This window comes from Panthera leo, chromosome F2 (genome assembly GCF_018350215.1).
Source record: "Panthera leo isolate Ple1 chromosome F2, P.leo_Ple1_pat1.1, whole genome shotgun sequence".
Taxonomy (NCBI): Eukaryota; Metazoa; Chordata; class Mammalia; order Carnivora; family Felidae; genus Panthera; species Panthera leo.
The window spans coordinates 14,069,139-14,091,581 of record NC_056695.1 but is presented as its reverse complement, the minus strand read 5'-3'; the positions used below and the strand labels follow the sequence as shown (position 1 = coordinate 14,091,581).

Here is a 22,443-nt window from a genome sequence, read left to right as displayed (position 1 = left end):
TTACACGTATGAGTGACATCATATGGTATTTGTCTTTCTTTGTCTGACTTATTTCACTTAGCATTATACCCTCTAGGTCCATCCACGTTGTTGCAAATGGCACGATCCCATTCTTTTTTATGGCTGGCATCTCTGTAGCTTTAGGTGTAAGGAGTGATACTGTTTAGATGGCAGAGCAGTGGCTGTGGAGGATCTGGGGGCATCCCCACCAGGAGTTATCAAGATTCCTGCTCTACTTAAACATCTGCTTTCTCATAGGCTTGCTCAGTTTAGGTGACAACTATGGCAAACAGAAGATTGGGCAGTCTTGAATTTCAACTTCATCCGCTGTAGAATGGCCAAGCAAATTAGCCTCCATACACGGAACAGTCATTCTCTTCTTCTGCTTTTGGTTAACTCCTCATTTTCTTTCCTAAGTCAGCTCGGGTATTATCTCTTGGTTGATCTCCCTGCAAGTGGGAAGTAAGCATTCTTGCTTCTGCAAAAAAATTAATTTGGGGACACTGTTTTGCATCTCCTTATTTCTATGTAGGTCTCCTCTCCTAGATCATTGGCTGCCGGAGGTCAATGCTCAAGTGTTGCTAGTCTTTCCATTTCTGGTGTCTACCACAGGGACTGTGGACACATATTGTAATAAATAGTTGTAAATAAAACTAATTTACTTAATCAGGCCTTCTTGATAGCTTGGTATCATTCTTTTGAAAGGAGACAAAGCACGGAAGACTGACTCCATATGTAAAATAACTTCCCCTATCACATTATCCCCAACACACACATTCACGCACAATTTGACTGTGGGCACAGGAAAGGTACATTTTATGATGATGAGCAATGACACAATCAAACATGAGAATGAAGGCTTCCTGTACAAACAGACAGTGTTACCTGTGAATGGGCTGTCTGCTTGTAACTACCCTTCTAGAGTTGAAAGCCACCCTTCTACATCCCTGTACCTGTGAATATGCTCAGGAATCTCCTGATTCCCTTAATGAAGTCCCCTAATGAAGTGGCTTCCTCATAACACCTGGCTTAGTACTCCATGGAGACTAAAGAGCCTTAACAAAAGTTAAAAACCAGCATTCTCTCCCCTCTCTGGCAACTTATACAGAAGACTGGATTTTTCTCCAACCTGTTGCTGGGTGGTGATATGGCATCACCGAGCCGGCCACAACAAAGTCCAACATAATGGCCTTGTTAAAAGAAATCAAGCAGGTGGACTAATGCTAACTGGATAAACTGCAATATTTACATACAGTGGGGAGCACACATACTGACCTCTTAAATTGTTCATGCACAGTGATTTTAATTCAGGTGTAGTTTGATCTTTCAGATTCTTGCTCCCTTCATGGTTGCAAGGCTTTCCATATTCATCTAACAGTAATATGCATAATCTGTCAAAGCAGAAACTTGTTCTATTGCTTTCTGTAGCCTGTAGTTTATGCTACATTCAGCTAAAAATGTGTGAGAGTTCATCAGTGAACAGGGTAGTTGAGAAAACCCTTTGAGGAGGCAGCAGAGTTGATCAAAGCTTTTCAGGTCATCTCACAGGTACATTTTATGTGTTCTTGATTCACAGAAACGGGAGAGACTTCAGGGAGCATAGATGGCAGTCACTTGCCTTTGGGCCAGGCCAGAGAACACTGTGAAGTACACGGATGCACACGCCATTCAAGAAAGGAGATTCCATTACCAACATCAATCAATTGTAATTGTAATAACCTTCCTTAATAGAAAGATCTTTCTTACATCTGACCAACATTTTTCATAGTGCAATTTCTCTGCTGAGTTATTTTTTTCATAGTGGAGATGAAATAAATCATTCATCACCTTCTTTATTACATATCAAATGTATATTACACTCTCCTAGCCCCTGCTAGGCATTGTTTCCATTCTCCTCTCACTTCCAATGCAGTGATCATCTCCATTATTGTCACAATCCCTGCCAAGTTCCCCAGATCTACAAATATCAACTTTTGGAGCACATCATTTACCAGCGTTCGGTAGCATGAGTAATGAGGTGGTGACTGCTTCGTCCCAGAGTGTTATATAGGGTGAATGATTTTCCAAATTGGATTTGCTTTAAGAAACCAACATTTATTTAAACATCCATCATGTGACAAGCACAGTGCTGATTTGTGTGGCTTGTGAGCTATGTTTCCTTTAGATCATTCTGCCAGAATAAAATTAATTCAACCTGGAGAGGTGGAGGGGCCGGTGCAGGCTTTGCAGGGCTGGGGGCGGGGGATTGCAGATATGAAACCACTGTGGCAAAGCAGAGGAAGGCGTTCATGTGTGTTTCTTATCATGTCTTTGGCTTTGGTCTCCAGTGGCTGTTGTACATAATTTCCTTTATCACCATGGAACTGAAGAACATTGGGCTGAAAGAATAGAAGGTCATCTGACCAAGTCCACAATATCAGGCATGGTGATTGCTTATCATTCAGAAATGATCCCGGCTCCACCCCTTACTACTAGTGGGATTTGGGGGAATTTGTCTAACCTCTGTGTACCTCCGTTTCCCTTTTTATGAAGTGGGACTATTCATGAGTACCTTACAGTATTTCCATGAGGATAAAGTGAGACAATGCCAAGTGCTTGGTACATGATAGCTATTATTTTATACAGCTGTCTACTTGCTACTTAGAGTTTTCTAGGAATGGAGTCACTGTATCTATTTTCTTGCTTTCCAGGATTTTATCAGTCAGGTGACCATGATACCTTCCTTATACTCAACTGAAACCTGTCCCGTTTAAGGTGCTTTTTGTTGTAGTTGTTGACTTCCTTCCGTGTCCTTTAGGGAGAGTTAGTCAAATATTTGAGTACTAGGCACAATCATAGGTAACTTTACATATACTATACATACCTTACCCCATTTTGAGTACTAGCCACATTTGAGTACTAGGCACACTTAAGTACTAGGTACAAGCTATACATATACTATACCTACCTTATCCCATTGAATCCATCTTCCCTCCTCTGCCTCTGAAACCATATCACAGGTGGGAGAACCAAGTCTCAGAGGTGTCAAGGAAGGCCCCTGAGAGCACACACACAGAGCCTGGATTCTAACCCAATCTTTCTCCCCTTTTCTCTGTTATGTGGCCCCCAAATACGTATCTAGTTTCTCTTCTGTAGACTACATTATCCTTTTTATTTCCAATTTAGCTATCAACCCTCTGATAAGAAAAGCTGAATAAAAATCCCATTTTGGAAACATAAACCACGTTACCTATTTCAAATTCTTTTTGGGATGAATAACAACAATGATGATGTTGGGTTACGTGTAAAAGGTGTGTTTTAAATATGAGTGGAAAATTAAACCAATGATTAGTAGTAGCAGGTCCAAATTATTTCAGATTTGGTTAGTTTTGACCAAGTTAGAACGATTAATATTTTCCATCTCATCACACCTTTACTTACAGGTTAACAGGCTTTAACTCAACATGATCCTGGTAGTAGGAGCGTGCATCAAGTCCACCTATGAAATCAACTGCAAATACAACACAGCCCGATGTGAATAAATGTGTAAATGAAAACACACAGAATACTAGGTGTTTAAAGTAGAACACATAAAAATAATATTAACAAAAAAAATCTGTCTACCACAAATGGAAAAATATGTGTTCAATATAAAAGACTGCTAAAAACAAGATCAATGGTCAAAAAATAGGGAAATTTTAAGAAACACATAAAGAGCTTGGGATCTTAAGGATTGGAAAATCAAAGTTGTTATTGACTTTCATGAAAAATGAAGTAACATTAAATAACATTAGATTTTAAATAATGTGTTTGTCCTTAGGCATACGGATATGCCCTTTCCCCCTATATATCAAAAGATATACGTCTCGTCTTGTTGCCAGAATCCAATTTTTTTCTTAAGAATATTTATCGCATCATTAGAAAGACCTTTGAGAAGTTGCATAATCTATGCCCATGCCTTTTGTCCTCAAGCCATCTTTGACAAATGGACATCTGCTTTTTGCAAAGGTTTCATCTCTTCTGTGGTAGCATGGTGCTTGTCTCACCGTCTGTGTAGAATCACTGTTCTTGGTGACATTCATTCTAATTTCTGTTTTGATGACAGTTTCCGTCTTTCTTTTCTAATCCTAATGTCCATGCCTAATCTTCTTCTCCCCCCTTTTTTGGTAGTCTATTAAAAATTTTAATTACTTTACCTCCAGCTTTGGTTATATTATGGCACTATAACATTAACAGGTACACAGTCATATAGGAACTCTGAACTCTTGGCAAGTGTGTGTGTGTGTGTAGGTACACAGTATGAAAATATTATATCGTACCTTCAGCTCAAGACAGACATTTCAGTAACCTGTGATTTCAAGATGGATGACTTAGCTTAGAAGTTCTAGTGAAGACTTGACCTACTCTAGCTGTAGCCTCTCTTGTCAATTTCTGACTTGCTGTATCCTTTTTCCCCCCATTGAAGAAGCTGAGGTAAGGCTGGGTCAATCAAAGCTTCACCAGATCACTGTGTAGACATGAACTTTGGGGTCCTGTGGGGGTACACAACAACCAGGTGGCAAGGGCCATTGTAATTACCATTACTCCAAGATAATCCCCACAGAGACTAGAGGAGCCTGAGGCCCATCCTTTTCCTACCAGGTCATATAAGTTGCCTGGACACCATGTTAGGGAGAGAAACAGTGAAGGAGTCCGTCTGAGACACTGGAAAGATTTTCCCAGAAAGTGTAGGCAGTGACTAGGGACCATTTAAATGGTCAGATTGGACTACGTTTTTATCAGGTTAGATATTTAATCAAACATCCACTCCCTCATCTTGCTGACCAATGGGTGGGAAATTAGAAGGAAAATCACCCTGATTAAAAGTTGAATGAAGATATGATTTATAAGGCACTTTTCAAATTTAAAGAGGGTGTTAAAAATAAAATTACAAATATATACATTTGTGAATAAAAGGATTCAATTGAAAAATTATATACAAAATAAACTTTTTTTTATAAAAATAAAGAGCATATATCTGTATACTTTAAAGCAAAATAAAAAGAAAACTTTTTTATATTGATCATTTGAACATTAAAATGTAATATTCACAGAATCATTATTTTTGGTATAAATTCAGGAACTGCTGTGAATCTGCTCCTTAGCCATCTCTGTCTCTAATAGACCAGATCACCAGAATATACATATAATATATATTTTTTCAATCTGGTTTTATTATTTTCATAAATTTATATACAGTCTTATTCAGAATTTTTTTTATTGTTAGTAAAGTTGAAATTGTTGATACTTTAATTGATTCTGTAAATCATAGTATTTTTAACTACGGAAATAGTCTCCATATAAGGTGCCGGTAATCTCCAAGCAAGTTTGCCAAAGAGTGGATATGTGTAATGTTATTTACAGAACTTTCCCAGGTACTGTTATTTTACCTCCATTTAGTGTATCTTTGCCAAACATCTTATAAGACAATAAAATATAAATTGTATCTATTTATGATTTTTTTAAATCACATATAAATGCTGCACAATTTTTAGGCCCTCTCACAAATCAGCTTCTTTTCATTCTGGTGCAGAATATAAATTTCCTCAATTAAAAATAGGAGCTCTGTCAAAAGAGTCTTTTCTCAAGTCTAGATATTTCAAGAGGAAATTCTAAAATTGAAAAATTAAATCTTGCATAACATTTGAGCTCTCATTATTTAATTTGCCCAGTTCTCTTCCTTTCGTGAGCATAAATTTCAATGTTCTCCTTTTTATAAGCGCTCAATTACTGCCATTTACTAAAAGCTTCAAAGGATGACTTTTGTGGTGCTTCATTTGTTGAATGATTCAATTTAAAATTTCCAACTGATCTTGAATGAAGTGCAACTAAAATGTAGAAGACCCATTTATAAAAATGCTCACAACTAATATAGGAAAATTAGATTGATTTACAAAATACTTCTTTAAAGGATGAAATGTTCCTAACTCTGAAGGATAAAGAGAAGCAAAGGCAGAAAATGTATTCTGTCATTCTGAAGGTTTTTTTTGTTTGTCTTCAACATCAACCTCATTAGCAAAATGTTTTCAGGTAAATGCAAATCAAAATCACAAGGAGATACTATGTTATACCCACAAAGATGGCTAGAATAAAAACATCAGATAATAACAAATATTGGTGATGGTGTAGAGAAATCAGAACCCTCATACACCGCTGGTCAGAATGTAAAATGGTGCCGTCACTTTGCAAAACAGTCAGTTCCTAAAATGTTTAAGCAGAGTTACCATATGACCCAGTAACTCTACTCCTAGGTACATACCCAAGAGAAATGAAAATATATGTCCACACAAAAGTGTGTACACAAATATTTATAACAGTATGATTCATAATATCCAAATGGTGAAAAAATATTCTAGCTTATCTACCCTAAGGTGTGTATGTATACAAATATAATATATATCTTATATATTCTACGTACATCTCTGTATACATAGAAAATTTGAAAACTAGAGTTTCTCTTTTCATTGGTATATCACTGTAGCGTCATTGGGAGGCAATTACAAATTACCTGTGAGCCTGAATTCCAAATATGTTTCTGCTTCACACATTTCTTAATTTAATATGAATACTATGCTTTAAAAAACCCACAATATTGTGCTCCACCATTTGTATGATTATCTCAAAACGAATAATTTTATCCTTAATATTTACTTAACTGAATTACTGTACCATTGAAAGCAACAGCCTACATGTTAGCTTGGACAGAATGAATATTTAAAAACCTTACTTCAATTCTATGTGAAAGGGCGGGCCGACGCCGGCCAACTCCATCTTGTTCTGTGTCCTTCACCTTGACCACACCTCCTCCCCTTGAGTAACCCCCCCCTCACCTGCCTAACAGGACTTGGACCCTTCCCCAGGACCCTTCCCCAGCCAATCGGCTGAGGCCATAGCCATTACCTCACCAACTGCCCCTAGGCCCCAATAAAACCTTTGTCCTTTTGAAACTCACTCTCTCTCCCTGGTATCTCACCGCTGCGTTGGTGCAGGTAGGGGATTGAGCTCGAGCTAGCTCGAATAAAGGCTCTTTGCTTTTGCATCGGACTCGGCTCCCTAGTGGTCTTTGGGGATCACGAATTCTGGGCATAACACTACGAATTTGATTAAAAAAAATAAAACGCTATTCGAAAGCAAATTAATTGGTTTTCCGCTGACAGCATCTGAGGAACTGATAACATGTTGGCATTTTGGCTCCTTGGGAGTTGTTTCTTCCACTGCTGGAGACAGCCCATCACCATAACTTCTGGGTGCCCCGTGCCGACCCTCTGTAGCAGCTATGGGCTGGTGCACTGAGCTGCTGGCAGCCTCCAGTCCTTGCTCACCTCCACCGGCACTGAAAGGAATTAGCCGTATCTGCTACTCCTGCCCAAGCACCTATCTTTTTAATCATTGATGGATCTGCACGCTGTCCTTGGAAGAAAGGTCCTAGTTACACGGAATCTGTAAAGATTTGGGGAGAAGACAGGGGCGGTGGTGGTGGTGGTTTTCTTACACACTTAACCATATATGAAAAGAATTCGACTCATCGCCCTTGTGTCTCACACATCTCGAGGATTCTTTTTTTTTTTTTTAATTTTTTTTTTAACGTTTTATTTATTTTTGAGACAGGGAGAGACAGAGCATGAACAGGGGAGGGTCAGAGAGAGGGAGACACAGAATCCGAAACAGGCTCCAGGCTCCGAGCTGTCAGCACAGAGCCCGACACGGGGCTCGAACTCACGGACCGCGAGATCATGACCTGAGCCGAAGTCGGCCGCTTAACCGACTGAGCCGCCCAGGAGCCCCCATCTTGAGGATTCTTAATGGCAGACGCTTGAGGTGCTATCAGTTCACCCATCCCAGATTATCCTAATACAGTTGCTAATGACAATATTTCACTTGAAAAGCAAAAAAATCTAGGACAAAGCCTAAGCCAGATAGGATGCCAGGGCAACCTATGTAAACAGGGGCTGTTTCAACCAGATCAGGACACATGGTCATCCCAGTGGACCCTTTCTCTGCATATCAGAATTCTAGTGTGAGGTAAAATTTTCAAATCTCTAAACTTAAATATTACATATTGGTAAAATTCAAATTATCAAGCTTCCAAACGAGACAAGAGTACAAGAAAATGTAAGGAACAATCACTGAAAAGTAGGTATGTAAGAAATTAAAACCATCAAGAATCCTTTATGGATAAAATGCAGCAATATGGGTTTTGGGCAACAGAAGCCTACAAGTCCATGAGATGATGATGTTCCTATATAAAAAATTAGTTTTCGATGGATATACCAACACTTGCCATCGGCCAGAGTGGGAAGATAGTTCAAGTGAAGGAGTAAATTGGAGCATAAATTGAAGGTGAGTTTATAGATTCTTTTTTTTTTTTTTTTAATTTTTCATGCTTATTTATTTTGAGGGGGGGCGGTGCAGAGAGAGGAAGACACAGAATCCCAACCAGGCTCCAGGCTCTGAGAGGTCAGCACAGAGCCTGATGCCGGGCTCGAAATCACGGATCTTGAGATCACAACCTGAGCCAAAGTCGGATACTTAACCAACTGAGCCACTCAAGTGCCCAAGTTTATAGATTCTTAAAGCTTATTTTTTTTCCCCTAATGATGTCAAATGCTTTTTAAAAATGAAGAAAAATTTTTTAAAAGATAACCTAACTAAAGACTTAAAAACAATTCAGTAGGAAAGACCTTGGGCTTTTAAGTTCTCAGTAAGGGAGTCATATTATATGATTAATAAAGTAAAGCAACTATGTATTTTAAAATTCACTCTAAGGAGAGAGATGTGAGAAGATGCTTAATGAAGGAATTTCTCCAGGAGAAATAAGATGAATTTCAACAAAACATGAGAAGGAACAAAAAAGGCATAGATAGACTTTCAGAGGTATGAAGAAAAGAGGATTCAAAAGGAAGCATCCGTGAAATCTGGAGTTATTCCAGTGAGAACACCACTTGGGGGTCTTTGGCAGAAGAGTGGCCAGGGAAGAGTTGGGAGAGACAGAAGGAAGCACAGGGAGACAAGGGGTGGGTGTTGGGGGAACTGCTTGCTGGGTGACCTCAAGGACAATTAAGTTGAATTCTCTATACTCTGTGTAATTAAAGTCTCAAAGTGTAGAACAAAAAATCAGCACAATTAAGAGTTGGCAGCAGCTGTCCAGAAAAGTCAGCTATGCAGAGCGCTGCTTCCTTCACCCGTTCTGGGAAACCGAGGTGTTACTATAAAAGATCCCACAGGGAGAGCCTGCAGCCAGAAAACCCCATTGTTTGCAGCCCTTTGAAATGTATTTCTTGTGCTAACTTCCATCAGCACAGCCAAGTAACTTCTTGGAAGAAATTATGTTACTTGTAACCGAATATCTTTGCGGTTACTTTAGCCATGCCACATCCCTGATGAGGATTCTCACTGACCTGAAGGAATTAAAAAGTTATTCTAGATTTCAAGCAACATCTTACTGTATGACTAGAGTTGCTTTCCACTTGGAACAGGTACACAACCAATTGCAAGTTTTCTATTTGGCTATAGGAAAATTTTTGTCATAAATGAAGGTTCCAATAGGTAACTCAGTGTTCCTGACTCGGACATTGCAAACCTGATTAAGTTGATACACCTGAAGCAGCACATTTGTATAAATATACACCTCAGGCAACGCCATTTCCAGCGAGAGCTCAGGCTATCATTTAATGTCCCAGGTGGGGCACCAAGTGGGGTGCCTGGGTGGCTCAGTCGGTTAAGCGTCTGACTTCGGCTCAGGTCATGATCCCACTGTTGGTGGGTTCGAGTCCCGCGTCGGGCTCTGTGCTGATAGCTCAGAGCCTGGAGCCTGCTTTGCGTTCTGTGTCTCTCTCTCTGTCCCTCCTCCACTCAAGCTCTCTGTCACTCTCTCAAAAGAAATAAATAAACATGGAAAAAATTTAACTATATTCCTCAAGTAATTACTAGAATGTAGGTGTTTTGTTTCTGATCCAGCTAAGCGGCATGCTGCCTTGTTACTGACTCGAGAAACACCGAGCTCCTGCCACAATGCCCTTAGCTCAGTGAAATGAAAAGACTCCGGAAGATGAGGACCAATTAACACACATTTATTCTGAACTTGCTTCCCGGTTTATCACTGTTCCTTCTACTCAGGTATTGGACTGTTCTTTTTATTATTATTATTATTATTATTTAACGTTTATTCCTTTTTGAGAGACAGACACAGAGCACTAGCGGGGGAGGGGCACAGAGCTGTCAGCACAGAGCCAGACGCGGGGCTTGAAATCACCAACCAGGAGAGCATGGCCTGAGTTGAAGTGGGACGCTAAACCCACCCAGCCCTAGACTCAGTCCCTAGACTGTTCTAATAAGCATTAATTTTACAAGTACGATTTTACAAGTCGTAAGGGAGCATTTAAGGCCTTAAAAAATACAAATATCTGGGGCTCTTGAATTGTGGTTTACTTGTTCTGCGAAATGAATTCATGAGAGAAAAGCCAGGGTAGAGGCTTGACACCAAGTGAGTTCACACAGATAAGATTTTGCGGCACCCCACGGCTAATGAGGGCTTTTAGGAAAGACCAGTTGTTTCGGAGGTAGCTGGCAACGAAACTCTGGGCTCCTAGGGCATGAGCTGCTTTGAAGCATCGCTCATCCGCCGTCTCCTGTCTGAAGACCCCCAGCTTGCAGAGGGCACGTTGCGCTGTGCAGAATCTCAGGCCGCGGCCGGCCTGCTCACGGCACACCGAGGGGCTGTGGGGGTGCCTCGATGGGTGCGCTGTTGATGCCGAGAGGGTGGCTGGGGCTGTGCTGCTCCCTGCCCCAAACAGCTTTATGCACCTTAAGAGCCCTTCGAACAGACCGATGGCACCCAAATGCAAGCTTGGTAGATATTCATTGTTGTTCTCTTCAGGGTGCAGGAAGCTCAGAATTTCTTGAAACCTTTCAGAAAGCACACTTAACTCAAAAAGGGAAGCATGCGGGACCCCGAGATGCTCAAGGATAAGTCGGCCCCCGGCCGGGAAGGCAGAGTCCTCAGTGTTAGAGGTGGTGCTGTCCAGATTAGAGCTTTTCACCATTTTTCCCTCTTCCTGTCTGGAAATAGCCATGTAGAATAATAGACTCTTCTCGCCTGTCTTGTCCCCCCCTCTGTCTCAGGTACAGGCACGGAGAACTGATAGAGCTCATTGTCACTGCTGGCAACTTGGTCGGGAAAACACTGGCAGCGGTCAGGGGGAGATGCTGGAGGGTCTGGAAGCATCCCCAAGTATGTCCAGGACTTCCAGCCTCCTTGTCCTAGGGAGGGGGAGGGGAAGCAATAAGAGACCAGTAGACTTCAGCATGCCTTGGGGCAGATGTAGGGACTCTGCAAACGCTCTGTAGTTTCCGGTGGTCATTCCAAGAGCCTTAGTTCCAAAATGTGTGTGTCCTGAGAAAGTACCTGCGGTCATTCTGGTTTTCTTGGTTCCCTCATCCTCCTCCATAATTGTCTTCTTTCCACTTTGCAACGAAAGGTATTTATCTCAGCCATCGGGAATCTTATCTTGGTGCACTATCCTGGAGGGTATCATACTCTAGGTCACTAAACAAAATGACAATTATAATTTCACATGATGATGGAGTAATAGCTACTAAAGGCAATGGCTCTAATTTTTTGCTTTCAAACAATCTTGTAATAAATTTTAGTACTTTAACAATAATTTTCGGTACTAGATCACTGGGTACTTTTTAACATATATCTCAGGCACTTTACCTATAATTTCACTCTTCTCCACCTTCTTTCTTCCCTGCTTTATTTTCTCTGTTGTGCTTATCACTGTTTACAATGCTGTATTATATGTTTCAATTAAAAAAAATCTTATTTGTTGTCTGACTCCCTCACTACAATTTAAACTTTATGGGATAAGAATTTTTGTCTGATCTTGTCTGATTTTGTTCACTGCTATATCCTCAGTTCCTAAAACGGTGCCTGGTAAAAGGTATGCCTTCAAAAATATTTGGGGAAGAAAGGAATCAAAAGAATTGAGAGACACTGCTGTAATTAAATTCCTTCCATTCTCATATTTTTTTCCTGTAAACAAGGTTTCCATAATTACAACACTAGCATCAAATATTGAAAGTACCTGAGGTAGCCTATCTCATCCTAGCAGTAACTAATACTCATCCATGAATACACGAACTAGTTGAAAAAAAAAACCCAAAACACACTCCATTCGTTTCATTAAGAGGTACTCTTCCATTAAATGTTTCGTTTTATGTTTAAGTTTTTCTTTGGATAGGGTTATAGTTGCAATTATTGGCTATCAACATTACTGAGCAAATGTAAACATATTGTACTATTGATGAATATATTGATGAATACATTTATGTTTGCTCAGTCATGTTGGTGGCCAATAACTGTAAGCAAAACCTCATCCAAAGACAAACTTTGACACTTAAAATCTGGTCACAGGAAAAAATTAAATTTTTATTTATGGGACTAAATCTAAACCGATCTGCAAGTCCTTTACACTGAGCACAACAAAACATATTGAAAGAAATTAAAGGTGTCTTAAACAAATGGAAGAATAGAAAACATTCATGGATTGTAAAAGTCAATGCTGTAAAGATATCATTTGATCTGTGGATCAATTAATCTACGGATTCAAAGCAAACTCAATAAAACTTTCAGCAGTTTAATGAAGATGCTGACTCTAAAATGTATATGAAAAGGCAAAGACTCAAGATGAGTTAAGACAATCTTAAAGAAGGACAAACCATCAAATGGCCTAATTTTGGGGTTAAGATTGATAACTGGACTATGCAAATTGCGAACTTTTATTCCTAAAAAGATAACATCCATTGAAAATAAAATTTCCAGGTATAGATAAGTTTTCATTGTAGAGATATATGATAGAATAAGAAAAAAAATTAAGAATAAACATATTACATTAAGACAGAATTCTATGGGTCAAGTGGAATGGAGGTACAAGTTCCAAAAGAAACTGGCACAACTTAAAATTCCAACTGTTAATTATTTAGGTACTTTTTAAATGGATGATTATGGCATTAAATTGCTATGCCATTTAGATTCCATGGGATACATTCAAAAGAGTAATGCCTCAGTTTTATTATGGTCATGATTTGTAACACGTCAATTTTTCTAAGTTGGAATTTCACGTCTCCTCTCTCCATGGTTCTGAGTGAGGCTTGGCTACAAGAGACTTTTGTGTGGAAGATACGGCAGACATAAGGGAAGCAGAAGTTACTGTGCTCAGGAGGTTGATCTAGAGTCCCAGGCTCCCCTGTGGCGGACAGCCAAGAGCGAGATCTGGTTGGCACAGTGGGATCAGCGAACAGTTCAGTGGATGCCCAGCCCTGCCCCTCACATCTGGCAGCACCACATCAACCTTGACCTCAGAATCCGTGCTGGGAGGACAGCCCTCCCTGACCTCCTGTCTGATGTGCCAGAGAAATCACTGAAATGGCTGAGTTTTCTTGGACGTGCCTACCATGAGGAAGAAACGCTAAGTCTGGTTTGGTGATAATAAAGAAAGTCACATTTTTGTCACGTCGTTTTGGGGGTGAGGTAGAGAAGAAGTTTGTTTTCATAATTTTGTAGTATTTGAATTGGATCTTGAAATTCTGTTATTTTAATGATAAATTTTGCATATTGAGTGTCCTGTGCTAAATAAAAGCAGACAATTGATTTGGAGCAAGATCATTGGGTGTGTTACATTATATATGACTCCCTGTATCCACTTAAATTTTAATAGGTTAGCCCATTATTTTTCTCCACAGTGTGCAAGTAATTTATATTCTCACTCAATATTTAAATATGAATGTTCTGGTTTTAATCTAGTGAGTGAGCAATGTCTCTTTCTTTACCAAATTATGAAGAATTTAGTTGTTATCCTTGTTGGAAAGAAAAGCACAATTGCATGTTGGAAAGCACATGGACTTTGGCACTCGAAATATCTAGGTCAAACCTAAGTTCTGCTTCTTACAGATTAGTAGTGAGTTGAGGAAATTCTCAGGGCATCTAGAAAACAATGACCACCTCAGTGTGGTTGCCCGAGATGAGCTAACGGCCTTGGAGGGCTGGCACGCGGAAATCATGCAGCAAACGGTAGGTTGCTATGGATATTATTTGCATATTTATCTTGTTCTCATGATACATTCCCATCAACTATTGATTTCTGAAATTCCAGAAGCTTTGTGTAACTTAAGATAACGATGATTTGTGAGAATTCCTACATTCTCTTTCCCCTATTCTCCATAAGAATGTCTGTCCTTGAGGAACTTGCATTGGATTTTGAGTTTAGTTTGATTTTCTCATATTTAGAAAGAGTAGCTACTTTGGAGGAGGGAAAATTGGTTGGTCTGCCACACTTTGAAGCCTGAGATTCCACCTTTTATGAGCATTTTTTAAATTATTCTGGAAAAGTTAAGCTTCCTCACATAAAGACGTGGCGTAAGAAAGAAAATAACGCTCAGCGGAAGTAGAATTTGTGGAGTTAACTGCCATGGGAGAGTAGCTCTCCCTCTCTGCAGCGCTGGTGATAAGTCGTCCAGGAGTGTAGATCCAGTGCACAGGACCCACCCAGTACACACGTGACAACCTCCATCACCATTTGTTTGGCTTTTGACTGGCATTGCTTTTATTCTCTGCTCCTTTTTCCCCCACAGTAGCCCAAACCTTGGGGGGAGAGCTCTCTTTTTTTCTTGGCATTTCAAATCACTCCATAGGATTCTTTGTCAATATATCTACAAAATGCAAAACGCACAAAGTGACTTGTTCCTAATGTTTTCAGCATTATTCCTTTAGATGCTTATTCTAGTCGTTCTGCAAGGATCCCAAGGACCGTCTTTAGCATTTTGTCTTTGAATCTTCCACGGGGGAACTTGGTTGCAGTGTCCCTACAGGGTGTTTTGATAGTAATCATCTACGACTGCAGCTTCTCTCCTCGCTCTGAGTTGCAAGAGTTGTATCACCTTTGTAAAGATGCCCGTAACGTACCTGCTTCCACTATCCTACCCCCTCAACACACACACACACACACACACACACACACACACACACACTTTTTATAGTTTGTTTTTCTCATATTTTGAAAGAAAGTACATAATTTTTTCCCCCTTTCTTACTTTAGGCTTCATGTTTAATAGCACATTTTCTATTCTTTTTAAAGTTACTGAACTCTTTCAAAGCCACACAGGTTGCGCTCTGTTTTGCCATCACAGGTTACTGTTACCCCTTCGGTTAATCTTCATCAGTAGCTCAGTAATTGGACGGAACGGCTGCTCACTGTTTTCAACCACAGTCTGGCTCTACTGAAGGCCCTTTCAATTTTTGTGGTTTTTCAAATACTGTCTGTTCAGAATCACTGGTGGCTGATGGCCTCTATGTCACTATACTGCTGGGCTCGTTCAGAGGAACCTTTTACTCTAGGGAAAACAAGATAAAACAGAATCCTGAAAACACCATCCTTTTTATTTTTCTTTGGCTACCTTTCCAGCTTCTGCTGTTTTCCTGGGTCCAGATCTCTAGAATCAGATGTTCCCATAATCAGTGCTGACAGTTGCTTCCCACTTGAAAATTTTCTAGGAGTAGGTAATATTTATGGAATAATGAATTTCTAAAATCTCTGCCAATAAAGCAGAATGGAATGGCCGAGAGGAAAACTAATGCTCAAAAATGTAAGGACTAAAAACAGTTCTAAGAATTTGTCTAAACAGTTATAACTTTTTCCCAGGTAATTAATCTTTTCCTTAGTTGTCCAGTTTTTCCCCCAGTCTGTATTTGTCATTCTCATCTAAATCTAGCTAATCAAGGGGTGCCTGGGTGGCTCAGTTGGTTAAGCATCCGACTTTGGCCCAGGCCGTGATCTCAGGGTTCATGGGTTCAAGCCCCGCATTGGGCTCTGTGCTGACAGCTCAGAGCCTGGAGCCTGCTTCAGATTCTGTGTCTCCCTCTCTCTCTGCCCCTCCCCCACTCATGCCCTGTCTCTCAAAAATAAATAAACGTCAAAAAAAAAAAAAAAAAACGAACGTAGCCAATCAAGTCACAAATACCTGTTCACTTTAATGTCTGTCTAGAATTCTTTTTTATTGTCTGTGTCTACAATTTTGGGCATTTCTCCTTGAATAGTATTATTTTTTTTAATGGCTTCTATTATTACTTCTGGTTCTCCTTGTCCTAGGAGTCTCTATCCAAAAAAATGCCATTTCTTCTGAGATCTCTTGTATAAATCCTTTTCTATTTCTTTGAATTACTGTTCAAAGAAAATTGAATCTGATCATATTCTTCCCAAGATTAAATCCATTTATTGACCCGCATCATCCAGCAGAAAATCCCAACTGGTGTGACCTGAGTAGGTACAGATGTGACAGGATATCAATTCCTTCATTTCCTGGTGTGTGTGTGTGTGTGTGTGTGTTTGCACACGCACAGCTTGGAGTAGGTAGCCTTCTGGGCCAGTCATTTCTTGCTGGGAGAAAAGTAATTTATTTGCCACAGAGTGCCTTATAAATGTTAGTTTTCCTTATGAGTGCCAAAATACATAACACAAAATACAAAATACAAAATAAGACAGAATCCAGGGTCCCTCAAAGCCGACCCCACCATTCACTTGGTGAACTGAACACACCCAATCACTTATCACTTCTGGGGTAATTCAGTCTTTTCCCAGGCCTTCTTGAATATTCCATGGTTGTCCCAAGCTTTTTTGACATATATTTCCCAGTATTTAAAATGCATTTTCTTTGTGCCCTTCCTGGTGATGTAATACTCTTCACATAAGACCATGTTCCCATGCTCTGAGCCATGTTTGGTACCCTGAGACACAATTAGCCTCTGCTTGTTTTTTTCTGTGCATGTGATTCACTTTATACAGATCGTTATCTGCACTTGACTCTTCTGTAATTATTTACATGTCTGGCTCACTTATTGGAATATAAAACCTCTCAGGAAAGAAACCAAGTCTTATTTATCTATGTATCCTTGTGGCCTAACACAGAAGTCTTTCAATAACTGTTTCTTGAATGAATCAATCAATAAAGAATTAGCTATTTAACTTTATTTAAGCTTTAAAATTAAACGATAATATGCTGAGTCTGTACTATAAATACTTTTGGATCTTGACAGGTCAGTGACCTTGGAACAAGAAGAGATATGAGAGAATTGCAGAATCCAATAAAAAATATTTAAATGTCTACAAGGATTGGCAACCTACCGAGAATATAAAATGAACACGGAATTCTATCATGTTATATGGTTGGAAGAAGTATATGGGATGTCAGTACATGGAGAAGTACATGGAGTGTCTCTTGAGTCATATGGAAAGACATTAAAATGTTTAAAGAATTTGTGAGTATAAAACCAATCAGAAAGAGACTCTTAATAGGAGTAAAGTCTTCTGTCTACTGAAATCTAATGTCATGAGTCCTAGTGTTGTGGGCTGCTAAGCTAATCACATTTAAAGGGTATGGGATGAGACCTCCTCTTGTTCTACCAACATTAAAAAAAAGCCCAATATATCCATTAGTGGAATTTCGGTCCTGCTTGGCAGCTGACAGTCTCTCAGCATGTAGCAAATTCAAATTGTTTGAGATACTCATTCATTGGAGAAATGCATTTCCAATACTAGGAACTGACTACAGAGAGAGGAAAAGAAGCCAACTTCAAGGTTTTAAAACCCTTTTATGAAGTATAGATTAGGATATTGTAATCATTGGGATAGTCGGTGTTTATTTGGTATGTAAAATCTTTGGTTCTTAACATAATCAGACAGATCATGTTAGGTCTGGCAGATTCCCCCTGTAAAACAAATTCAAGTTTTGAATTGGCTAATTAATTTTACACTTGTGATTTTAGGTTGAAAGACATGGGAAAACTTTATTAAATTTGTGTAATATATGTTTTTTAATATGAAATTTATTGTCAAATTGGTTTCCATACAAAACCCAGTGCTCATCTCAACAGGTGCTCTCCTCAAAGCCCATCACCCACTTTCCCCTCCTCGCCGTCTCCCACCAACCCTCAGTTTATTCTCAGTATTTAAGAGTCTCTTATGGTTTGCCTCCTTCCCTCTCTGTAACTCCCCCCCTGGTTTTCTGTTGAGTTTCTCAGGATCCACATATGACTGAAAACATATGGTATCTGTCTTTCTCTGCCTGACTTATTTCACTTAGCATAACACTCTCCAGTTCCATCCACTTTGCTACAAAAATTTGTGTAATAATGAAGAAAATTTGAGATTCAATATATGCATAAGCTTATTTTATTAGATTTATAGATTTGCTGGAATATTTTAAAAACTAGTGAGTGTTTTGTTTATCAGGATGAATATCTGAAGGACTTCCAAAGAATGATAATTACAAAAAAGAATGATAATTACAATGGATTCATGAATGCAGGTTTAATATGTAAAGGGCTTTAGTTCAAATTGTATATGGAACAAATCATTTAAAGGAATTTAGACTACTAAATATAAGTAGATCAAGTAGTAATTGAAGTCCAATGGAATATTATTTAGCCTTACACAAAAATGAAATTCTGATACATGTTACGATAAGGATAGACCTTGAAAACGTGGTAAATGAAATAAGTCAGACACAAAAGAACAAATACCGTAAGATTCTATGTATATGAGGTACCTAGACTAGGTAAATACAAAGAGACAGAAAGTAAATAGGTAAATACATAGAGCCAGAAGAGAGGTTATCAGAGGCTGGGGGGAAAGGGAGATGAAGAGTTATTATTTATGGGGACACAGCTCCTCTTGATACAATGAAAAAGTTCTGGAAATCGATATTGGTGATGGTTATATAACATTGTGAATGTATTTGATGCCTCTTAATTGTACACTTAAAGATGTTCAAATGGTTCATTTTATATTATGTATTTTACCACTATAAAAATAAAAATAATTTCCCCAAAAGGCATTATCAAAATTCAGTAGGTTTATAAATAGTGAAAGTTCTATGTAGCCTTTAGAACTTAAGAAAACCCAGGTTTTAAAAACGTTGCCACTCTAATAAATAGCACAGTGATTTTAAACCCTGAATCAATATAAATAGAATTTGCTGAAAATCTTCCCTCATGGACATCAGGAAACGTACAGTGACAAAATACTAAGGAAACTTTGGCTTTCACCTGTTTTCTTGCATCTTTGTTGTGTCAAAAAAAGAAAACAGTCAGTATGACACCTTTGTTTTCCTTAAATAACAAAAAAAACCCCACCCAGATTTAATTTACTTTTCCAAATAAACATGTAGGTGAATAAACAGAAAATGAGGCAAATATAGAATAAAAGAAAAGAAAACAAAACTTAAGTCCAAGCTGTGTGTTATTTTTGCTCCCAACATGTAAAAAAAAAAAAAAAAATGGTATGGTTTTCATCATTTCCACATAGCCTTCCCTCTCGATGCAGGGTTTAAAACTAAGTCCCTGATACGATCTGCCTTTTAATTCACTAGTCTTTTGACAGTCAGCAGGCCAGGGAAGTCCTGATTGCCTTTTGACCTTCCAGAACATCCAATATGAAGCTAGGCCTGAAGTCAAGGCCTTTGTTTTGGTCAGAGGCCTCTTCTAGGAAGTGACTCCCTATGCATTTGTTACTCCACCTGCCAGGAATGTTCTTCTCCTGGCCACTCACCTCACAGGTTCCTTCTTATCCATATCCTTTATCTTCTCCTTCTCCTTCAGTGCTATCTCCTCCAGGAGACCTTCCCAGGCACATAGGAGCCACCGGCACTTTGTAGAATACACAAATTGTTCTACACCCCGTTTGGTGGCAGAATTCCTGCCTGTTTCTACTTCAGGGTCTCCACCTCTGGGAACCCTTTCCTGATCATACCCTCTTGGGTGCTTCTCAGTGCCTCATGCCTCAAAGGCACTTATCACCCTGTCCTCAACCTGCTTGGTCAACTCTCCTCCAAGCAATGACTTGGTGACCCAGGTGCCTTCAACACTGTAACGGCACCATTTTAAACATGTGGCTTCCAAAGCTTCTGTGCTTCTCTGTAGCTAATAGGTAGAAAGGGAAAGAGCATGGAGAACCACATGTAGAAGGTGTTTAGGGGCCAGGCCTAGAAGTGGGCATACCTCTTCTGTTCACCTTCCATGATCTAGAATTCAATTTCATGGGACATCTAACTGCAGGAAGGCTGGGAAATGCAGTCCAGCTCTGTTTCAGGAGAAAAACCAACAAATGGGTTTAGTGAGCAGCTGGCCAGTTTCTCACACAAGCTTGTATCTAGCTATGACAAAACTTGTGAAGGTGCTATTCAATGAGTAAGGGTTGGGAAATGTTACAAGCTTTGCAGTTGATGGAACTATATATGTGGCCAAGAAAGCTGTTCTCTGGATACACCATTAACTCTAATCTAGACTTTGTGTTCTTGCAATCAAAGAGAGAGAGCAAACACAAGAGCAGATGAGACAGAGAGAAAGAGAGAGAGAGAGAGAGAGAGAGAGAGAGAGAGAGAGAGAGATCCTGTTTCCTTCTATGAGAACAAGTGTGGAAAAAGTTAAAAGGCTGGTTAGGTATAATTTAGAATTAATTTCCTTTGCACCTCATACAACTCAGGAGGAGAAACAAATTCTTTTAACTTCTCCCCTACTTTATTTTCATGCTGGCATCCAAGTTATATGAATATTCCCAAATACCTCACTTAGATTCCAGTTCCAAATGTTGCTCCCAGAAGGAACAGTAAATTACTTTTTCCTTAGTCAATAAAGTACGTAGTAAAAGCACATGAAGATGAGTGTTCCTTATATACCTTTTACTGTTGGTTACTTGTATGACACTTCTTTAAAGGAATTATAAAATCAGATTTCCATTGAATATTTGGTCCATGAATATAGCTCTTGAGAATATCACGTGCCCTTTTGTTATCTAAAAGGGATAAACATCTGTTTTATTGTTTGGTCTTACTTTAAAATGCTTCTGTTTTATTGTCCGATCTTACTTAAAATGCTTCAGTGTTAACAGTGGGCTATTTACTAGGGATGGCAAGTTAACATTTTAAGGATTTAATGAGAAGTCATTACTCCAAAACTAGCCAGGGTAAGTACTAACTCAAAATTTGTTACCTGTATCTGTGTTGGCAGTGTGCTTAATTTGCGTAACGATATTCAAAATAATTTTTAATTGGTAAAGTAAGTGCTGTTCAAAGGATGGGATTGCCTGGCAAAACTCAAGAGACAGGAAAGCTAGAAGAGAAAATTTTCACGGAGGGAGCAGTCAACAGTGACCAAAGCCATTAATTATAATGAAGCGTGATGAGATCTAAGTGAATTTGACAATTAAGAGGTCATTGCTGGCCTCTGAGTGAGCGTTTTCAGTAATAATGGAGGACAGAAGGCCTGACAGCAGCAGTCTGACGGTGAATAGCAGGTGAGAGAGTGAACACTATAAGTCGGGACTACTTTGTAGAAAAGTCTGAACATGGAGGGAAGAAGCATGAGAGATGGGAAAGCTAGCTGTATATACCGGGTGGGGGGTCAGGGTAATTTCTGTTTTGTTTTTTATTTTAATTATGTGACTTTATTCATAAACTGAGGAACAAGGTCCAGTGGGAGGAAGAAACTGGACAGAGAGAAGGGAAGAAAAGAGTTAGATGGGGGTGGGAAGGGAGGGTGAGAAAGAGAGAGAGAAAAAATAATTAGTGAGGCAAGGTGCCTGAATACGTGGGAGGGAACGAAGCTCTCTTTTTCTGTTGGGAAGAAGATAATCCTGGGGGAATGTAGACAGTCCGGATGGGAGAGAGACTCCAGGAACTTGTAGGGACCCCTGCCTACTGGCTTTCATTTTCTTTGTAACAGAGTCTTAGTGCCAAGGGTGTAGGGCAGAGGAGTGCAAGGTGCTGGGAATTACATCTCTCTGGGCTTCATTTCCTCATCCCTAGAATAATGGTAGGGAGCTCTAAGACTGCAGTTTTAAGGGAACTGGAGAAGGTGCTGACTCGGAACGAGTGACAGGCCTGCTCACAGGCGTCGACATTGTGAAGTCGCACGAGGGCCAGTGGATGGGGGCACGTTCTTCTCTGTAACGTCACGGCAGTTTAGGAACAGGTGTAGAGAGAGGAGGGATCAATGTACTCTCACTGAAAGGCATTGGGGCATGGATACTGAATTTAGAATTAGAATGGAGACACAGGGGGCCCTCTGGGTGGCTCAGTCCGTTAAGCATCCGACTTGGGCTCAGGTCATGATCTCTCGGTCAGAGATTGAGCCCTGCGTCTGGCCCTGTGCTGAGCATGGAGCTTGCTTGGAATTCTTTTCTCTCTCCCTCTGTCCCTGTCCCACCAGCACGTGCTCTCTCTCTCTCCCTCTCTCAAAATAAATAAGAATTTAAAAATAAAATAAAATGGAGACACCGGAAGCCCTGTCAGAACGCTGTCAGTTGTTCTTCCCCCTGGGCCCCTAATCTTTCCCACTAATAATCCAGAATAAAACCATCGCACAGGATCCACGTA

At 39.7% G+C, this 22,443-nt stretch overlaps 1 protein-coding gene across 1 annotated transcript in view; it reads right to left on the bottom strand.

Moving 5' to 3' along the window:
- Window positions 1–22,443, bottom strand: part of NKAIN3 (sodium/potassium transporting ATPase interacting 3) — a 701,538-nt gene that overhangs the window by 5,515 nt on the left and 673,580 nt on the right. The gene's annotated exons all lie outside the window — the stretch shown is intronic.